Raw genomic sequence first — 22,375 nt, forward strand, 5'->3', positions numbered from 1 at the left:
TTTCTTCTGTTTTCCAAGAGTAACACTGGACAGAGCAGCACTTCACTATCCTTTCTGAGACTTTTAAAGGTGATTTTATTTTGCTACAGAAATAGGGGAACCTGTCACGTGTATCTATTTGATATATAAATAAATACATAAAGCTTAGATTAAAACATGGTTCTGGACTTTAAATTTTGTGCATTGTATTTTTCAGGAAATAGTTGATTTTAGAATAAATATTTTTTCGTTATAAATTACTTCTGCCATTAGATATCATAATTTTCTCTCTAGGTATTTGAATTCCTAGTCTCAGTGTGATATTTGTAAAATCCTCTTAGACTTTTGTCTCTTTGATCTCTCATCTGATTAGAAGGTCTGTAGTGTCTCCCTACAGATTGTGTTAGATAATCCTCTAAATTCAGGAATTTTTAAAAGTAGAATACTACGTCTGCAAACTATTTCCTTTAAGGTTATAATGATACTGGTTATCTTTTCATAGTGTTGTCAAAACACCTTTTCCTGTTAAGCAGGCAAATTCAGGTAGGAAATTGATATTTGTTTGTAATTAAAAGTATCCCACCCAATACCCAACAAAACACAAACCAAACCAGAAATGACACAAAGTTCCTCAGTTTCTTAAAAATCATGAAATCCAGTATGACTAACAAATATTTGCTGGGAGGAGCAATGCCTTAACATTTCAGCAATACTCTTAGTATAGTTTCCTGTTCTATGGCACTGATTATATAAGAATCTCTTTCTTATTATAGCTAGTATTCCTATTTTCTTTTATTTATTGGCTTAGTTTTATATATATTGACCAGTATTATAATAACTGGAAACTAATGTACAGGAAAAGCTTCTCTGTTGTGAACAGGGACGATTATTTTGGGATGTCTGATGGAGGCATTGCCCACAACTGTCTGTTCCTGCTGCACAGACAGTTGAGCTGCTTAGCAAGTGGCTCCTGGACAGCTGCAGTTTACATCCTCATGTTTTCAGGTGACCTGAAATCAATACTGTGCTGCAAACTCTGTTTTCAGAAACTGTTTGTTAGGAAGCTCAGGTATCCATGCAGCAGGGCAGCTGGGTATCTGTGTAGTAACCTCATTAGCTGTTCCAGTGTAAATTATCCTAGTTAGTTAAACTACAATGTACACACTTAACTAATGGGTGTGTTGATGGACATTTTCCAAATCGTCTAGGCTTTTAAATCGCTCTTAGTAATCTCTGAGCTTTTCTCCATGTCAACCTTGTTTGATTTTTGTATTCAGTTTAATTAAAAAGTGTTTGATATTTGAAGGTTTTGCTGTTATTTGTGAAAGTGCATAGTTTTCTAGAAATTGTCTCTCTTCCTGTCTTTCTGCTGTTAGCTGTATGTGTTTACCTCGTAGTGTCTCAAATGTTCTTGGATCCCCAAGTCCTGAGCTTCTTGGGCTGTGCAAACACCACTGATTTGGTGTCATTGCTGGCTTGTGTGCCTTGTCTGGATTTTCACTTGACAGAAATTCTGATCCTTGTCAAATATTTCAGGATGATTTTCTTTGGCATAGGTTTACAATCTAAGAAACAACTTGGTTCTATAGTTCTGCAATACTGCATCGAGATCTGTGCAGTTATTAGGACCCCGCACTGACAGAGACCTGCTCATGTGTTGCATCTTACAGGATTAAGGGTTAGAAAGAAATGTGTACATGGACAGATATAATTACCTTCATCACAGATAGTTCTTATACTGCATATTACGAATTATTTTGTAGAAATGTCACATAATTTAGTTTACAAGCTATTATGAGAAATGTGAAGTACTAGAAGACGCTGTAAAGAGCTAGTCCTTATTTTTAGGTGAGTAATGGTCCTAGTTTTTAGAGCAGACAAATGTTTCTTCACTCAGAGACATATTCTGACAGAAAAAGCCCTGAAAGAATCAAACTTAAATATTTGTCTGGTCTCCCATTACATAAAAGACATTTGGAAAAAATGATAGGCTTTTTACATTCTCCAGATCATTGTTGTTGAGTGGTTTTAATAAAAAAAAACCCATGAAAACCAAAACAACAAATGGTAGGATCCTTTCCTAAGCTCCTTAAATTAAAAAAGCTAATGTAGGAAGGATGCGTTGAGCACAGTTTTCTGTTTTGGTCTAAAAAGCCATTGGCAGTAATGTTTAGTCCCGCTAATGAACAGATCAAGCTCTGTTTGAAGTCCATATGAACTTTATATGTTTCTATTTCCTTAAAATCTGAATTTAGCTTTCAGCTTTGGATTCTTTTAGAGCTGTACTGATGCTGCCTTTGCAGGAAGGTGGGTGTATGAAAATACAAGACTAATTAAATTAACAGCCCTCAAAACTCTGAACAAAAGCTGCATCTGCTGAGGCATGCACACAGTGACTTTGTAATGTCTAATACACTTCCAGATGGCAGACTTACATATTTCCTCAGAATAATTACACAAGTGAAATTTTAACTCCTAGCCTGCTCTGAGACACTTTGGATTGCCCATTTAATGAGTTCTGAAGTGGAAACTGTATGTCAGTCTTTCCTCAGCGCTGGAAAAGTATTCTCCTAAAGGAAGGTTCGATTATGCTTTTGATGAGTGCTGTAAAAATAAGTTATAGATGTAGGTGCAAGGTAAGTCAACTTTCCTTCAAAATTTTTAACTCAGAGATATATATCAGAGTAGGAAAACTCTTTATTGCAGTGTCACCCTCAGTAACGGTGTTAGACCTCTTGTTTTTTCCTGAGTCATGTTGAAAAGTGATGTAAACAGATGCTTCTAGTCTATCTGGGGGAACAAAGACTTCTGTTGTTCAGAAGAAATTAAAAGTAGAAGAGTTTTGAAATGGCTGTACTAATAGTAAATCTTGAAGAAGGTTACAAAATTTAGATCACATTAGGTCATCAGTTTACAGATAAAACAAAAGCAAAGGAATGAACTGTGGAAACTGAGGATTTGCTTTTATTTCAGGGCTTTCCTGTGTAGTTCAGGATTACTAAGACTTCTGATTAATGTTTTTATTTATGGTTTCCAACTCTCTGTAATTCCATTTCTGTGTGTATTTTATACTTGCCGACATTTAGATGACAAACTAGATGGGCACACATTGTGTACATTTGCATTGCACCCCACACACTGTATGAATAGGGTTTTCTAAGCATTATGGAACAAGTTCTGCTTTTACCTTGAACATGTGCATGGTTGTCATTTAAATGAAATTCACCTCTGCAAGTTTTATAAATTCACTTGTCACTGGAGAATTCAGTGGGATGTTTTAGTCCAGTATTCTTTTTTGGTAATGAAACCTTGGAGTTACCTACTAGGGATAGGTGAGAAGTTGATATAGATCCACCTGTGTATTCAGACTTTCTTCAGTTTCTTCAGCATTTAGACTTTCAGACTTTCTTCAGGACTTAGAAATAATAGTAATATTTGCTCCATATGGAAGTGTTGGAAATATTTCAACAAGACAAGGAGGGTGAAAAGGAAATGGGGTTTAAATTGGTTTGTAGCTAATTGTCTTAGCCTGTAACAGTATTGATTTTCTGGCAGCAGTAGCATTATTCTTTGTCCTTACATGTGCTAAGCCTGATCAGCATTGTGCAATAAGAGCTTCTCCTCTTCCATGAACAAAATAATTTTAAAGCCCAGGGTTTTTTTCTTTCCTTTTTTTTTTGCAGGGGCATCACTTTGGGCAGGAGTCTTTAACTGTACTATAGTTCTTTCCAGCCGTTAAAAAGAACCCAGTTCTTCACCTTGTTTTTTTCTGTGCAACCTTAAGATGCAACTACCAGATTGCTTTGTGCTAATGATGGAGAATGGGAGCTGCAATTTATTGCAAGATGTAACAGCTCATGTTGCTCTTTAAATTCAGGGGACAAGGGTACTCCCTTGAAACAGTAGTAATAAGTGCTTGCTTGCTAAAACTTCAAACTGCTTTTCACTTTGATAGTATTTCTGTGGCTGTCACTGCTATATATAAGCATCTGAATTATTTGAAAAAAGATTTGTAAATACCTCTTGATGTACAAATGTCCAAGCTTGCATAGAAAAACTTGTAAAAAAGATGGTCCTTTCTCAGCTATAATCAGTTTGTTACTCAAAGTATTGCCTTCCAGTGAGGTGAAAAATGCCATGTGATTTTTGTGCCTAATCATGTATCATGCTTACAGAATAATCAAGTTAGCATTTCACAAATAACTGATGGGTTGAAGCAGAAATAGTGCAAATTGCAAACAAGTAGATATGAAACCCAGTTCACCCAAGACCTGAAATCAGGAACCTTATATAAATGCTTTTTCAGTAAGTAATTTGTCCATTTCTAGCCATGTATTGATGAAAGATTCTATATTTATAAATAAAAAATAATCTCAAATATTGAAAAATAGAGAACACTCATTAAAGGAAATCAACTCAATTATATTTATAATCTAAACGTATAGTTTACCTTTGCAAATATTTATTTTTGTCTTCATTGCATATGAATATGCAAGTTTAGCTCTTTTCTGAATGGATATACAATGGCAGATGTCTCTCTAATCGCTGCTCTATTCAAACATTAATTGGTAGAACATATGTAGAATTCTACTAGTCTGAATAGGTATAGGATAGCAGCAGTCTTTTTAATCACATCACTATTCAACCACTAATTGGTGTGATGATTAAGGGACATTAGAGGGAGCACTTTGACATCTGATTCTTTGAACTGATGTCTGCTCGGGCTGCTCGGTATTCATCATGGCCAGACTGATTTCTTAAATAAAACGCTCTGGTTCCCAAATGTGGAAAATATTGCATTAGGATCTATTGAGGTGATTAGGGAATTTGAGAATGGTTCTTTTATTTAACTAGTGATTGACTGTATATGCACAAACTATTCTTATGAATAATACATGTGTTACTGAGTATCAGAAAGAGCTGAGAAGTAACATCAAGAGATTTTCTCTTTTCTCATAGTGTCAATAATTAAATATTAATACAAATTTTAAAATGTACCAGTTTAATCATTTAGCAGTCAAATTCCTACTCATGCATTTTTTAGATTAACTAATTACTCTGCATTTTCTTGTATCGATAGCATATGCTGGCATTTATAACCATTTTACTGGAATAAAGTAGTTTACATATTTATATATGATATCACTTGCTCTAAGAAATGCGTATTATAGTCCTTGAATTTTCTGTTTTATATTTGTTTCAGTGTCTTAGAGTATTTTCATTAGAATATCTCAATAGCTGCTAACTTGCCTGACTGCTACAAATTAGTGCTTCTATGCACATTTTCTGTGTATCAGATTATAAATACTAGCTGGTGGCAAGTTATGCCAAATGCTTTCTTAGTACTGTGCAAAAGGTTCCTTCTTAACCCTGGAGTGCTTGCAAAACCACCTCTGACCTCTTAACTTCCTCTGTTCAGTCCTTCAGGTTCAGTGTTCTTCAAATTTGATGTTGGATGATTCCTCTTCTATATAGCAGCACTCACCAATGATTTTTAGTTCCAGGTGTATTTCTGATCTTAACCATTTCAAAACTGAAGTGTTGCAGAGTTGCAAATTGTTTAGTTTTGCACGTAAATATGACAAAATGAAAAATGCTTGTCTGCTGCAAGTACTGTATTCCAGGTAAGTCTGATCAATACATTCCCCCCTCGTTACAGCTGAGCAAATCAGAGAGTAGAGATAGGACCAGAAACCATCTTCTGTTCACTTTCAACTTTTGCTTAGCATTATATTCTTTTAGATGTGGATTTCTGTATATTTTCCTGTGGTTATTGGACGGAGATAAAGGTATTATGCTGGTGTATTGGAATAAATAGCAAGAAGACTAGCTTCTCTTTTTTCAGCCCCTCTACTCCCACTTTTTTTTTTTGCTTTTGTAAGCCATTGCTCATAATGAAACCTATACTACTCTTTCTTCTCCTAGATTTTCTTCTTGTATAGTGAAGGCCTCTCTCCATTCTGTTTATTCATATAAAAATATGAAATTAAAAATGGTCATGAGCTTTAGGTTGAGAAATTTCTTGGAGAAACCTGTGCCATTGTTAGCATGTTAGTAATTACTTCAGATCTATTTTTAGTGTCTAAGTTGTGGAAGACATCTACTCAGTAGAAGTAAAAGGAGCTGGGAGACCAATTTTACTAGTAAAGCTAGTAGAGCTTGCTGAATGCTGTATTTTGAGCAGGGCTTGTAGCACTGTCCAGTATTGTTGCACTGAAGTGTTCATTGCAAGACCCTGCTTGTAGTCTGTCTGCAACTTTGCCATATATTTGGACAGAAAATTTTTGAGTACCAGTCCATCAGTTCCTTTATGCATATTAAAAATGCAGTCATGTATGCATATAAAAAAAGGCTTGATTTAAGTATGAATGAACAGATCTGGTAGAAAAAGCTTGGTCTTTTAAACAATCATGATAGCATTATATTTTAAAAAAACACTGACATCCTTCTGCTTTGAAGCAAGGAGGTCTAACAGGCTGGGGTTTGAAAAAGTATATTGGTGCAACAGAACTGTCCAGAAGTTTTATAAACCTTATCTGGACCAGCTTCTGTTGCATTTTCATCACAGTGTACAGTCCTCAGGTGCAGAGCAGATAACTGCCTCATCACTCACTGCTCCTTTGCTTACAATATTCGGTATTCTTTATTTATGGTAGTGTCCTGGTTTCAGGAACTCTGAAATTTTTGGTGATGAATCTCAGGAATGATTTTAGACCTTCATAATGATTTCTTTGTTGTTTTATAAACTGATACATTCTTTGAATATAGTGTTGAAAATAGATATACCCTGTTGGGAACTGATCAGAAATAATTTTTTGGGGATTCTTCCATATGCAGAGATGCTAGGGACTTCTTGTCAAGGCATATTCCCTCAAGTCTTTCTGGCTGTTTCCCTGTTCCAGTAGTTCCAGCTGTATTCAGACAGCTACATGTATGTATGTTCTGCAGTCACTTCTTCCATCCCCTGATGTATTCATCAACAATTATCTGGAACAATCATTCACTCAGCAGAACTTTATATTCTCTTACTGAGAATAGGACTAAACCTACTCTTACTTGACTGCTAGCTGAAGTGGAAGATGTTTTCTACTGTAAAGCTAAAGATCCTACCACTTGCATTCCATTTGAAAGTTATCGAGTTGTAATTCATGTCTTTGCTTTTTCCTAAAAAAAAAAAATAAGTTGGAGTTTTCTTGTTCATGTACCATGTGAAAGGAATGTTATTAACGTTGCTAAATCAAGTAAACAAATTAAGAAGCATCCAAATGACTACCTGTACAGTTGCTTTAAAGGGTGTGCACTATTCAGGTGAAGTGTACAGATGGTAAAAAGATAGGAAGTGTAAAACCAAAACTTTATGGATCAAAATCACTTAAGGGAACAGTAATAAAGTTGTTTCTTGTGTGCTAAGAATATGCTGTAGAGTTTCCACTCAGAAGGTTTAAATTTGGGTATGGTTGTAAATAGAAATCAATCTAATAAAATCATAAAAATATAGGTTTAGGAGGGATAGTGAGAGAATTTCTGGATTGGGACAGAGTGAAATCCACCTAGACATTTCTTGACAGATATTTGTATAATACACTTCTAATGACACATGATGTGAGAGACTTCGTATTCTTTTTACTGTTAATGCAACAAAAAGTTTTTCCTAAAATATACTGTATTTTATTTGCTGAAAATCAAATTATCATCTCCTCTTACTACTTGAAGAACAATTGATGAATATTATTCTCTTTTTTGTATAAAGTGTGATATAAAATCTTTAATATATCTCTATATCGATCTATCTATCTGTGGGTGCCCCATCTCTGGATGTATTCAAGGACAGGTTGGAGGTTTTTTGGGACTAGATGATCTTTAGGGTCCCTTCCAACCCATTCTTTTATATTAGAAGATTGCTGTTAGATATCCTTTCAGTTCTCTGTTTTTCTTCAACTCTTCTTTACTGGTTATCTTTTCTGAAACTGTTTGTTTGTTTGTTTGTTTTCTTTGGATTTTAATTTTCTCCATCTTTCTCTAATTATGATGATGAAAAATTTCAGATAGGACCTAGTTAGCACCAATTAGAATGAAATCATTTCTTTGCCTTACCACTGAACTATTGGACATGTGCTGTTCCCTCTGAGAGTATTGGATTATCTTGTATTCAATTTATGGCCGAAATCCTGAGACTTCAGTTTGGCTTGGTTTTAAAAGTCTTTCCTTGCCTTTTAAAATGTTTGATATCTCCTCCTTTCCTGTTTCCCTTATTCCACCAAACAGTTGAAACCATTAGTACATTCTTCTTTTCCAGTTATCCAAATCACTGGGATCTTGGGTGAGTCATGAAGCATCTTGATTCAGGTGGTTTTTTGCTGATGGAAAACAAGCCAGGGGTTGTTCTAAATTAGTTGTGCCCTCACTGGGTATTTGTCTTATCTAGTCTACATTTTTAATTGGCTAATGAAAATGTACTGTGGAATACTTAGAAAAAAATTTTATTTTAGATTTGTCACATGTTCCATGACAGTTATTGATGAGTTCACCCATCCTCTTAAAGATAGAAAATAAGATTGATTTAACATTGTTTTTACATGCCCATTTTGGCGCTTTTTATATCATATGATTTTTAATAGATGTGCTCAATTTTCTCTGCCAAGGGATGTGACTGATATTTTCGCTCCTTTTTTTTTTTTTTTTTCCCATAAAGGGAAGCATTAAGTCTAACTCTTCTGACCTTTGGGAACCACAAGCCTTCAGAGTCTTTGGGTGCAATTGATAATGGTGTGTGCATTGCTTCAGTTAGTTCCTTGATGACTTAGTGATATATGAGTTGCATTCGTCTGATTAAAAAAATAAATTTCCAAACCTCTTTTTTCCATGCTCAAGCCTGCAATCCCATATTCTTGCTAAAAATAATTTTTTTTAGTTGTTGTTATGGCTATACCATGCTATCTTCACAAAAAGAGCAGGGAGAGCTGTTGACTCTGCACCACTTGCTATTTGCTCTGCTGTACATAACCTGTACTTCTTTATTTTCTTCTTACTTCTCATGTATATAGTACCATTTTCTTGCTATTTTTTATAATTTTTTCCTCTTCCTTGCTAATTGAAATTTACATATCTTTCTGATTTTATTCTGTAGTGTTTGTGTGGTCCATTTATACTTAAAAATTTGTCTTCTTAGGTGTGTGTCATAGTTTCCCTGCTTTTATGATTTTGATTTCCAGGCCATGGGGAGAGACATGGTATGATCATAGAAGTCTGTTAAGAGCGTTGTTTTGGGGGTGGTGGTGGTGATGTGTGTTTTTCTGGGTTTTGTTTGTTTGTTTTCTTTTTATTTGCTTTGCTCAGGAAGTTTGCCTTTGTGAATTTCTGTCAGGTTTGCCCTCTCTCCTGCTTTCCTTTGTGATCAGTATAACTCTCAGGAGACATACCAGAATGATCCCTGACTATTGAAGTTATATTTTCTGAAGTTCACCATCCTCATTCTGTTACCCTCACCACTTTCTGTACCTGGAATTGATTGTAATCTATTACACAGGTAAATCATTGATAGTAAGACACTTTGACTTTTTATATGCAACCTGGAAAACCACAGATCCTAATAATGATAAGGTGCAGGTATTGTTTGATGTGATAACTGACAAACTTTGTTAGTAGCAGTCATTTAATCCGAAACACTAGGTTAGAATTTTAAACACATCTCTTACTGATTCTGGTATCAATCTGAATGGACTTTAGTCTTAAGTTTAGCAAATGGTGAAGTCATATAATAAACACAAACTACAATGTTCATCAATCTTTTTTTTTCTTTTCAGTTAGTTCAGTATAAATTCTCTAGAAGAATTGCAAAAATTTATTTTTTGATTTTTCTAAGACAAAGTCAGAAGTTAAGAAAACTATTTAGATCTCTGAACTGAACTAAATAGGTCAGGGACACTAATTTTGACAAATTCTTATTAATTGAAATGTACAAAAGTTACTTGGAATTTGCATCACAATTTGCAAAGAAGAGTTTCAGGCTGAACTGGAAAACAACTTCAAAAAGAATATTAATACTGAGGATTACCCATAAGGAGTTGAAAAAAATGAGATTGATGGGCAAAGCAAGAAATAGACGAAAAACGAGAACTTTCAAAAGTCAAGTTGAGTCACTCTGGGTGAAAGAAATTAAAACAAATAGTAAAAGGTTATTCAGCTATATAAAACAAATAGAAGACTCTTAAGCTATCTAAACTAAAAGAAATAAAAGGACAAGGAAACATCCTAGGTATTATCTGAAGTCTTTGTAAATTGTTGTCCTAGTTTCAGTAAAATGGAAATAATACAAGAGGGGGCTAATGGGCAGACAAGTGCAGAAATGGAAATTACCCCAGACAGGCCATAAAGAAAACATAGAGTGTTTCATCTTTGAAGTCAAAGGGACAGAGCAATGTCCATAAAAGTATCACAGAAGAAGTGACATGTGAAATTACAAGCTTTGGAGTAGAGCAAACTGTGTGTTATGGTACTTGATTAAAGAATAGCTGATGCAGTTTCTGGATGTTTAAAGATGGAGAGTTGATAGGCAACTATCACTCTGTCAGTCCCGTATCAGCTGTGTGCAAAACTTAGACAACAGATTTTGAAGCAGAGATTTATTAACTGCATTAAGGTAAATCTGAGATAGAATAAGACATATTGGGCTTTCTTGTTAGGGATAAATCATGACGCACTGACAAGGGTTTTTATTGTTGCCAATTAATAATGAAGTGTCATCTGCTTAGATTAGAATAGTAACATGGATAAGGGACTGACTAGAGAGGAAACGAGAGTGAGTAGTGGTTGAAAAAGAGCTGCTGGGCTTTTAGCAGAGCTTGTTGAAGGATCAGTCTTCAGATTCATAGCATTTAATATTTTCATTAATGAGCTTGACATAAATATTAGGAGCGTGTTACAAGAAAGTCGACAGGCACTGTCAATACAGAAGGAACTAGAACATCATAAAGAACTGTGTGACACTGAAGTTTAGAATAAAAAAGATAAGAATAAATTTAATAGTGCAATTAGGAGGCTGTACAGCCAAGGGCTGAAGATGAAAATGACTAGGAACCTAATGGTTGGAATTAAGCAAGAAGATGATTTAGAAATACCAGCTGATCAGAGGATGATGGTTCCATCAAATGGATGAGAAAATCTGAATGCAAACTGAATGTGAAAGCAAGAGATTAACTCTGATCATCCAAGTTGTCACTTTGAGTCTTCTGTATGCTTTAGTGGTTTGGACTGTGGGGATCTGACTTGGCATGTTCAGGTATTTGACTCTTTGTGCCGATTGCTACCTGTTAAAAAGGGAATATTCATAGTATGTAGAGTAAATTGCTTTTAAATCACTTCAAATACATAGTGATGAATGTCATTGAAATGTTCATTGGGAAAAATAGTTCTGCTTTCGAGTAAGGTTTTCAATAGTGACTAGTAAATAAGGCTACACACTAAGCACAAATGTTGAAGAGCTAATGATTAGGTGAGCCCTCTCTGTTCTGTATTCTAAGCCATGAAGCACATTAGTGTACAATAACCTCTGATCATATAATTAAAACTGGTTTAGCTGCATATGTGTGAAGGAACCAAATCAAGTGTTGAAACAGCAAACCTTTTTTAGGCGTTTTTGAGGAGTTTGTGCTTGACTGTGCAATGTCTGTGGTTTTTTTATGGTGGTCTGTTACAATCTATGGGTTCTGTTCTCCAACCAACTTTACGTACCTTACTTCAGCCTTTAATTTTTACAAACATTACTATGGGAATGAAGTCAATTAATTGTGTACCTGAATATTAGTTTCTGTCCTGTGTTTATCTGTGTGGATCATTTGCAGTCTGACTTTACTAAGTAATAAGTTGTAACTGATAGATGTAGATGGAGGCTGTTAAATATCTTTTTAAGATATGTGCTCTAATGTGCTTTCTTTTCACTTAGTACTGTTATTCTGCTATGCAGACAGCATAGCTTTGAGGCTGATTTATCTATATAAAAAATTTCCAAGCAATAACACTGATTTTTGATGCCCTTCAGAAATAAAGATGTTAATGGAGCATTTTCTCCATTTTGTAGGGCTGCATCACAGATTGGTCCTTACCTAAATTATGTAATTATCTTTTGTTTTAGCATTTCTAGTTCTTGATTCCTCTTCCAGGACTCCTGATATCCTTAAAGTTTTAGTCTCTTGCATAACCACCATTTCCATCCATTTGAGAGTTTTCTTTCTCTGAAGCTGCCATTGGTTGTTGAAAGTAGTCTTTCACTACTGTGGAACAAAAAAAGGACTGTTAGGGAAACTGCTTTAGTATCTATCATTTGAAACTCAGCCTGGCTAATGCTGAATCATCAATACTTTGTAAAGTATGGACTTAATGCACATTTGTTTCTAACTTTTGTAGAATGAGCCCAGCGAACTTTTTTAAAGAAAAAGTGTGAGGGGGGGAAGCTTCGATTCACTTTCACTTCTGTCGCATCTGAAATAATTACAAATAATAGATATTGGCAGTCTTTTAAGATTGGATCTATAAGTTTTGGGGACAAACTTCACAAGATGGTGAAGGGCCTTGAGGGGAAGCCATGTAGGCAGCGGCCAAGGTCACTGGGTCTGTTCAGCCTGGAGAAGAGGAGACTGAGGGGAGACCTCATCGCAGTTACAACTTCCTTGTGAAGGGAAGAGGAGGGGCAGGCACTGATCTCTTCTTTGTGGTGACCAGTGACAGGACTTGAGGGAATGGCCTGATATTGTGTCAGAGGAGGTTTAGGTTGGATATTAGGAAAAGTTTCTTCACCCAGAGGGTGGTTGGGCACTGAACAGGCCCCCCAGGGAAGTGGTCATAGCACCAAGCCTGACAGAGTTCAAGAAGTGTTTGGATGATTCTCTCAGGCACCTGATGTGACTCTTGAGGATGGTCCTGTGCAGGGCTAAGGGTTAGACTCGATGATTCCTGTGGGTCCCTTCCAACTCAGCATATTCTGTGATTGTTTTATAATTCCGCTGCATTTTTGGCAATGCTTGGACCGTTTTTCCTACCCTATACAATCTGTAGGCTACCTACTGTCTTTTCTTTAGTGAAAAGCTAAAGTGTGAAGATGAAAGCAAATGAATCTCAGCCAGTAATGCATGCAAGTAACTATTTAAGAGTTGGTTGAATTTAACACAAATTTTAATTGCATAAGAAATCGTATTTCCGTTCTGTTTCTCAAACATTGTAACAGTAGTAGTATTAATGAACAGCAATAACATGTAAGTTATGTGTGTTTATAGAGTACGTGAGAGACAAGAGGGCAGTGTGCGTCAGAGTATGTGGCCATTTCTTTTGCTGGAAGAGTAGTCCTGTTGCTGATGCTTTCTCTGGAGTTTTTCTTTCTCATTTATGTTTTCCCCTGCATTTATTTTTCAGTGAATGGACAAACAGTGCGAGAAGGATCTTGCATATATTTGTAGCAGTAAGTCTGAAAAGCTCTGTTGCCACCAGGGCTCTAGAAAAGCTGTGGAGAGGTACAGGGTGTTGCTAGGCAACGCCGCATGGCCACAGATAGTATTCTTCTTTTAAGTTATTTATTCTTCAGTTTGAGTGTGTCCTGCTTGGAGCCATTTGGGTAATAGTTAAGCAAGCACATAGAAATCAGAGAGCTTGCAGGAGTGGAATAAAGGAATGCAATATAAAAATATAAGAAAGGAAAAGCCATGACACATAATGAAACAGACCAAGAGACGTAAAATAATTAGTAAGGACTAGGGGAAAGAAAGTAAACAAGCACGAGGAAACAGAGCAGGAGAGGAAAAAAACCCCAAATTATGGAAAAAAAAAAAGATAGGGCACTATTGAAGAAAAATTAAAAATTGAAAACTCAAACAGTGTATACACAAGGGAAACAGGGAAACTGCTGCATAAGAATAAGAATTAAAAATCAGAGATAAAAATTACTTCAAGAGGATAAGGGAGAAATTCAGTAATTGTGTTAAAAGAATAATGACTTTTGTTTCTTTTTGATTTGCATCATCCTATTCTTTCTTATTGCTCTATTTGCACATATACAATAGTAGTAGTGACTCTCGGAGCTTGGGACTGATTACTAAATGCAATATGTTTTCTAGAGAGGAAAAATAATTTAAAGTAGAAGTTTCAGTGTTATTTAGAAATGATTCAGAAATGGTTCAGTTTAGAAATTATTCAGTGTGCCTGTTTGAAAATAGCCTTTTCAAAATTAGGTTATTGCGTTTTATTGAAAAACATGGGGGTGATTATCCTAAAGGTACTAGGTTAAACTCTGATTGCACGGAGGGAGTGGAGTGTTCATACTCTCCACGTTAAGCAGGGGCAGGTCTGTCCTGTGCAGTGTTCTGGGAACTAAAAACCCTTCACTCGAGATAGTTGGAGCCATTTATAGGCTTGAGTAGCATAGCCATGTGAGGAAAATGCTGTGACAGAGCCAGCCCAGCTGACAGACCCATGTTATTAGCTCAGCAACTGTGCTACCTAGCCCAAATGTCTTGAGCACTGTTTGTGGGACAGGAAGAGTGCTAAGCCAAACTCAGAACAAGGAGCCTTGCATCACACTCCTCTTCTGGTGAATCTTGGGTCCTCCATATGTCCCTGGTTGCTTGGGAATTGCTGGGAAGGTGCTTGCCTAGTGCTTTGGGGCATGCTTGTATTGTTCACCTCACCTTGAATACAGCAATTTTCAAGAGACTGACAAGAAGGAGAATACAGTAGTATGAGCTCTCTGAGGACAGACCAGAAGGTTTTGGGAGAAGAAAGCTATTCAGATTGACACATGAAAGCTTCCGAAGGAGTAAAAACCTTACAAAGAAGACAGTAAATGGGACACAGAGCTAGAAGAGTGCATAGTGCCACACTGGGGTATTGGGTAGTTAGATGCTCTTCTCTCTAACATGGTAAATGGAACCGAGACCTGAGGCAATATATTTATCCTGATGTTGTTTTCAAGCTACATGTGAATAAACAAGCATTGCAGCAGCATTCTCCTAATGCTCTTTTGCATGCCCTGCTAAAAAAATGTAGCTACAAGTAAGCCTTGTTCATTTCTGTGTATAGGAAAGTTCTTGTTCACAAAATTTCTTAGAAAAAATAAATCAATACCATTTATTTCCTAAATTTCTGTTGGAAGATACTAAAGCTTGTTTAACATGCATGATATTTTATTCAAAGAAGATTACACTTATTTGAGCAGTTTTCCCTAGTTTTTAGTTATCCCTGTGCGTCTGTAAATAGATGACACAACAGATGGTGATAACTTCATAGGATCTGCAACCATTGTAATAGCCCCATACCTCTGATTTTATGAATTTTTTTTAAGAGAAAAAGTATTTTAAGTATTTGTACTGTCCTACTTTGTTGTTCCACACCTACACCCTCCCCACCAAGGCTTGACTTTCCACCTTCTTTGCAATAAGCTTTCATTTGACTAACTTGGCTTGATGCATGATATTTCCAAATATGTGGTGGTGTTGACTCTTAAACAGTGTTGTGGTTCTTTCTGCATTCTTATTCATGCTTTCCCATATAGCTTTTTTTTTTTGCACTTCCATTTATTTCCTCTGACTCTGTATATATTACAGAATCTGAGGTCCCTGTCTTACTGTAGCTGTTGCAATAAGGTATGAGATACCAGTCAGTGCTAAGCACAGTAAAGAATGCATATAAATATAGTAGTCTTTTCACAATTTTTTTACCTACAGTGTTTAGTGGGTAAAGCAAAATCTGCCTATGCAAGCAAATTGAGAAATTCCTTCAATGCTTCTCATGGGCAGGCAAGCATTCTACCATGTGCAGGAAAGCAGGGCTCCATCATGCGTAACAGTGACCTGGGAGGACGAACATCATCACAGAATCATTAAAGTTGGAAAAGACCTCCAAGATCATCAGGTCCAACCTTTGACTAAATACCACCATGCTCACTAAACCATATATAGCAAAGTGTAATAACTCCAAAGCTCCCTCCTCCTTCTTCCCCCAGCTTTATGTGCTGAGCATGACTCCATATGGTGTGGGATATCCCTTGGGTCAGCTGGGGCCAGCTGTCCCAGCTCTGTCCCCTCCCAGCTCCTTGTGTACCCCCAGCCTTCTCACTTGGAATCCTGACTCTGCATAAGCACTGCTCAGCAATAGCTAAAACATCCTTGTGTTACCAGCAATGTTTTCAGCACAAATCCAAAACACAGCCCCATGCTATGAAGAAAATTACCTCTTTTTGGTGGGTTTTTTTTTTTTTTTTTTTTTTTTTTTTTTAAATTTGAGGCAACCACAGGGAGCTGTAGTGCATGATGAACACAGGACAATGAAAGAAAATGTTTTGTTGTGGCCTGTCTGAAATACTGTTGTTGGAGAATAAAATGTACCATGTAAGAGATGAGAGGTGGCATCTTGGGCTGAGGAAGCAAGTCTGCTACAGGTAATTTGCTTTTATTCCGCCATGTAGGGCTGGACCATACTGTTTCAGGGTGGTGTTTAAGCATTTTATTTTAACTTTAATTTTTGAAAAACTTTTATATTTAATAGTTCTTTAGCTATGCATGAAAAATAAGAGGCATCCTGCAAGTTAGTACTCTAAAATTTGTGGAGTTAATTCTTTAATGTCTTGGTCATTTGGTTTCTGAAAGAGCAGGGGCTTTTGGGTATGTGTTTTTCCTTATGCTCTTTGTTGAAGGTCAAGAACATAATCTGTTTCTTAAGAGTGCAGTTCTACCTACATTTTAAAGATTCTTCCTTTTTTTCCCAGCTTATGAGCTCTGTAAATGTTAATTCTCAATATGAATCTGGTCTTTACCTGCATAGTCTCATTTTATTTAATCTCGATGAGTCAAGGGAATATTTGCTTAAGCAGAGTAAAGAATCCCAAGGGAGAAGCAAGCAGTGTTGAGGTATGTGAAAGTAATGGGAGGGGAAGGGGGTATAGCATTTGTGATGTTTTTTTTTCTTAGTAGTTATTGATTGTATTTTCACTATCAAGTGGAAATGGCATATTTATAAAAGAATTACATTGTAAATTGCATTATATTAAGAATACTGGAGAACTGGAGTATTCAACCACAAAGAATGGGTCCCAGACAGGATCTTAAACTTCTGTAAAGGCTCTCATGTTGTGCTTAGGCTCTCCAATAGGAGAAAGACAGGACTACAGCCACATTAAAAAAGAAACAGGTTTTAGATTAAGTTTGCCATATTCTAAGAGATGTGTATTGTTCCCTGCTACAGACCCCTATCCTGTACAGGGAAGCAGTCTTACAAGTGTCCCTTCAGGTGCAGAGGGACCGGTAGCTTGTTGCCAAGTCCTCCTATTCATCTGCTCATCAAGTTTAACATTTGTTCTAGGAAGAAAAAGAAAAATGTGAGAGAGGCAAAGGTTTTCCTTCCCCCCCACCAAAGTTTTTTCTGTCTTTTAAAGCTGAGTCACAAGAGAAAGGGCATTATAAATAGTCCTGCCTGGTAGTATAGTATCACCTGTATTCTCTGCGCCTTTATTATTTCCAACTGTGCCTCTCATTTCTTGCATATCTCTTGTAGCTTTTTATTCTTTTGAGTTCTTTGGTCTACTATTCTTTGTGTTGCATGCTTGGGCCTTTCAGAATGTCTTTTCTTATCCTCCCTGTATCACTACTATCTGATGTTTTATCCATTGCCAAAACACGTGGTGTCTGCATCTGCTCTGACAACAGCAGGTTGAATGCAAGCAAGATACCATACCCTTATGTGAACATGAAGGCTGTGATAAATTTGCCACTTGAAATTTGTGCGTGAAACAGCATGAAAAGGAAGTTAGCAGAATGCCATCTCAGACTGGAACATCTTTCGCAGCCCCAGTAAAATTGCAAACTAAAGCGTTAGGTATGTTTAATAAGTAATTAACTTCTACATGATTACCTGTCTTTAAGGATTAAATGCACCATATTGGAAAAAGTTTAAAAAATCAAAAATTGTCTGCTTTCGCTTCAGAATTTCCAGTTACATTTCTGGTAATTATTAACAAAACACCATGCTTGCAGTTTCAGAAAATAGCACGTGCATCAGTTTCCTGGTATCAATCCTGCATTAGCAATATATTCCTGTTTTTAGAGAAAATGTGATACTTGCTTTTGAGTTTATACATGCACTAATTTTAGTGCCTTATAATGATGTACCTCTAAAAAAAACCCTGAGAAGATTAACATGGTTATGCTAATTAGGCATTGATTACAGCCTGCCTATTCTATTTAATGCTTCTTATATTGTTTTTTATTTGATTACCGACACTTAGGCTGGTTTTCTCTTGGAATTCTGCTATTTTTAATGTACTAATATCTATATTTTTCTAAAAGCTTGTCTGGCCAATATGGCTGTATCACATAATGAAAAGAATTTTATAACAAATGTTCATGTATTATGAATGACATGCTGTCAAATGTTATGTAAATACCTGAGGACTCAATATACTTTCTGCAGATGTTAGGAATATGTATGTATTTTAAAAAAATACCTATTTTTCCTTTGTGAACAGCTGGTCGGTTAGCAGTTTTAAGCTGCTCTTCCCCCTTGTTTGGAATAAGAACCCCTTGAGAATGAGTCATAGCAAATAGGAAGACAGAATTTAGTAAGCAGATATTGTGAAGATGGTAACAGGTTACAGATATGATCAAACAATCTTTTTACTTGTTTAGCTTTTAAGAATGCTCTTAGATGAAACCCTTTGGCATATGGCATCAGGTTTTTTTACTTTCTCAATATGAAGACAGTTTAAAGGGGCTTCCTGTCTTCAATACAGCTATTGGCTACTGAATCGCATTAGAATAAATGCAATATATGTAAGTCGTTTTGCCCTATAGCAGATGGGTGTTTAAGTCTGTGAGAGAAGATCAATGGAACCATTTAGTTTTTTGTGTTTTTTCAGTGTAGAAAGGCAGTCTGTTCCAAATCAAGAGAGGAGTCTGCTAAGAATATTTAGGTTTCTTTGGAATAAAGCACAGTATTATATAAGTTCACAACAGAAGAAGTAGATGTGCTATTCGAAATTCATAACACTTGACTATTAGTCTGTTTTTAATATTTTTCTTTGGCATGTAATCCTGTTTAATTAGATTCTACTTGCTTTGTTGTTTCAAGATTCTGTAAACTGGAGTCTTATATACCAGCTGCTAAAGCAGGAGTTACTGTCTAAATGATATTCACAATGAGTATTTGGAAGGTTTACAATTATACCCTTGCTAATAAATTGTGCTATTTTCCCCAACAGTTTTAAGCGCTAATCTTCAGAAGGCATTTTAAAATTAGCTAAAATTCTGTCAAGAGATTTACAAAAATTGTTAGCATGAAGATAATTATGTCACAGTCCTTGGACTCCATCTCTGATTGTGTGCATAAATCAGAAAATGTCAGCTGTGTTTTCCCTTAATAATTATCCTTGCAGCAATATATTACAGTGTATATTACTATTATAATGTTGCTTTAGGTTTATAAAACACAAGTTAGTTATTTCTGAAGTTTTCTGCTGATGAAATAATTCACATTTCTAGAATAAGTGATTATTTATAATACCATTTTATATATATCAATGAGATCAGTTTGGAAATCAGCTTTCTACAATTTTTTAAACAGTCCCCTGAAGTAGTCAGCTTTTTTGTTACAACTTTGTTAAAGGAGATCACTTCTACACTATGGCCAACATTTTCAAAAGAGCTAGCTAATGTGGTGGCATGTGTGGCACTTGAAGTTTTAAGGCATTTTTGGACCAAAATTTGAGAATCTTCTTATTGAATCTGTACAGGATGTAGGTATTTACAGTAGATTCTGTAAGTCCTCAACAGTTTTGGTAATCTGTTGTTGGAACCTTCCTCCTTAAACATAACTAATTGAAATATTACAGTAAACTAGTAAATACTTCAGAATTTGGACCAGGTTGTCTCATTTTTAGGACTCAGAAATCTAGGTACAAATAGATTTAATAAATTAATTTAATAAATTAAATTTAGCTGCATAAACTGTAGAAAATAAGGACACAGCGTACTCTGTAGGAACATTTTAATGAATTATAAAGGAGAAAACCAAAGAAAAATTAATTTTTTTTGGCATTAACAGTAATAGTAAATACAAACTGATTAGGTGAAAGCTGTTCTGCTTTCAATTGCTGTGCATTCCTTATGTTTAATACACGAGTGTTTGACACTAGAAATGTGAGATTTACTCAAGTTTTCTAAGAAAATTTCCTAAACCCATGTGGAAGTGATGAATTCCAAGAATTCGGCAATCCTACTTACCTTAAAAACCTCTTTCACAGAAGAGAGATGGTATTTTAAGTAAGACTTTTAATTTGGCAGTGTATCAACTAGGATAAGAGATCTATCTCCTCAACTTCAGTGATGCAGGCTGCCTTAGCATAGGTCTTACACTGTTGTCAGTGCTAAAGATTTTATTTCTCAACTATCTCAAAATGTGTGCAGAGACATTATCGATAATACTAATAAGTTTGAAAGTCTTATGTGAAATATTTCAGGATAGAGTTAAAGTAGCAGGATATGGCTTAGTGTGATCCCACTCTTGTTTGTGTGGATGGAAGATTTAAGGTTGATTTCAATGGAGGTGGGGTCATATTTAGCCCTACTGTATCACAGAATTGGCAAGTTTGAGTTATGGTCTTCTCAGAACTCTGACTCTTATGCCTGTCATGGCAGAGCAGAGGCAGCAATGCTTTTGTGATTTAGGGAGATCCTCGGTGGTCACACCAGGCAATAGAATGTCGTTGGTTTCTGAGCTGCTTCTGCAAAGTTCTACGTTTGATCCGAGAGGCCAAATAAAGAATTGCTTTTCAAATAACTGAGTCAACAAAGAGGGCTTTTCCAGCAAAGACTAAATCCTATACAAGAAAGCTAAGCTGATGAATGTGTAGAGAGAGGTTTTGAAAATACAACTTTACTTTTGCCAGAATCCTAGGTTTTTATTTAAAACTAGAGGGATTCTTTATTTATATTTTCCAGTTACTTGAGCTAGATTGTTACTTCAACCAATGTCAGAGTACTTGGACTTGGTAGTTAACTTTGCGTAGACTGTTAAAATATTACTATAAAGTTTGTCATAATGTTATTAATATTATTACTTACAATAACTGAAAATACAGATTTGTGAGCACAGTTTTTGCTCTCAAAGCTTGTAGTTTATTTTATTAACAAGAATAAATTGTAGCAGGAAAAAAAGTTGTATTTTTGTGGACATGGGAGGAAAAGCTTTTCAGTTTGTTCATTAATCTTCCTTCTTCCTCATCTTCATATACTCATTATCTTTGTCTCATTTCTTCACAGATAGTTGTGAATACCCAGTCTACATCTCCAGTTTTAACTAATTGTCATACAAAATCTCACATTATAAATAAACCATTTATTATATTTATTTATTTATATATAAAATATCTCCCCCCACTCTTACTTTTTGTTTCATTTAAAAAAGTCAAAGTCTTTATGGTATATTCCTTTAAGAAGCAGTATTTAGACTTTTGTGGCTTTTTTACATGTAATGGTAGTTTGACTTATGATGATGATGTCCCTGATCGTAACTCTATGCTGACTTTTTCCTCCTGGGCTTCTCAAAGGTGATTAGTGTAATATCATAAGTACTATAGATCTGCCAATAGTGATAACATGTAGAGTGCTATGTAATTATTGAATCATGGAGTTAAAACTTCTAGACTTTATACCCACAAAAAATCACTTGGCAGTGAGCCACCAAAAGTAATTTTTTCATTGCTTGTGTTTTGATTTTTTTGCTTTAGCTGCTGCCCAAAATGAAACAGCTTGGAGTTTAATTGTTCATTATACTTAAATGTGTGAAGTACTATGGACCAAATCATACTGCTCTGTGCAAGATGTTTATAAATATGAATTATTTGGTAGCACGGATAATAGAATGATCTCCATTTTTGCTACTGATTTAGTACTTAAGAATGTAAAGCTCACCTTGGTCATGGTCAACCAAAGTTTCATCATTTCCCAGACATTCTTTGGAGTATTCTCATGCTTACAAGTTCATTCATGTTCTTACAAAATGAGATGCTTTCAGATGATCTGCAAGCAAAGCATGCGAGCTGGTACTCAGACACTTGAAGTGCCATCTATACACCTGTAGCTATGCTTATATTTGGTATTTCAGACACCCTTTTCTCTTTCCTCTGAGAGGATCAAGCATACTTGGATGACTGGAAAAGCAGTAGGTATGATCAACACTTGCTTACTCGCCTGTTCAGTGTGTATGCACTAACTGATGACATAGCCCTATGAGGTCGTCTTCCTTCATGAGTTTGTTTCTGGGTCAGTTTTTAGTTCAGTTTTTCCTAATAATTCTATGATTTGCTGTCCAGCTGTTGTACCTTGCATGAGAGTTATTAGGCTGAAAGTATCTGAGAAAGATA

General features: G+C 35.7%; 1 protein-coding gene across 1 annotated transcript in view; it reads left to right on the forward strand.

Moving 5' to 3' along the window:
• Nucleotides 1-22,375, forward strand: part of DPYD (dihydropyrimidine dehydrogenase) — a 338,474-nt gene that overhangs the window by 23,220 nt on the left and 292,879 nt on the right. The window lies entirely within an intron of this gene.

This window comes from Manacus vitellinus, unplaced genomic scaffold (assembly GCF_001715985.3).
Source record: "Manacus vitellinus isolate BGI_N305 unplaced genomic scaffold, ASM171598v3 scaffold_56_pilon, whole genome shotgun sequence".
Classification (NCBI taxonomy): Eukaryota; Metazoa; Chordata; class Aves; order Passeriformes; family Pipridae; genus Manacus; species Manacus vitellinus.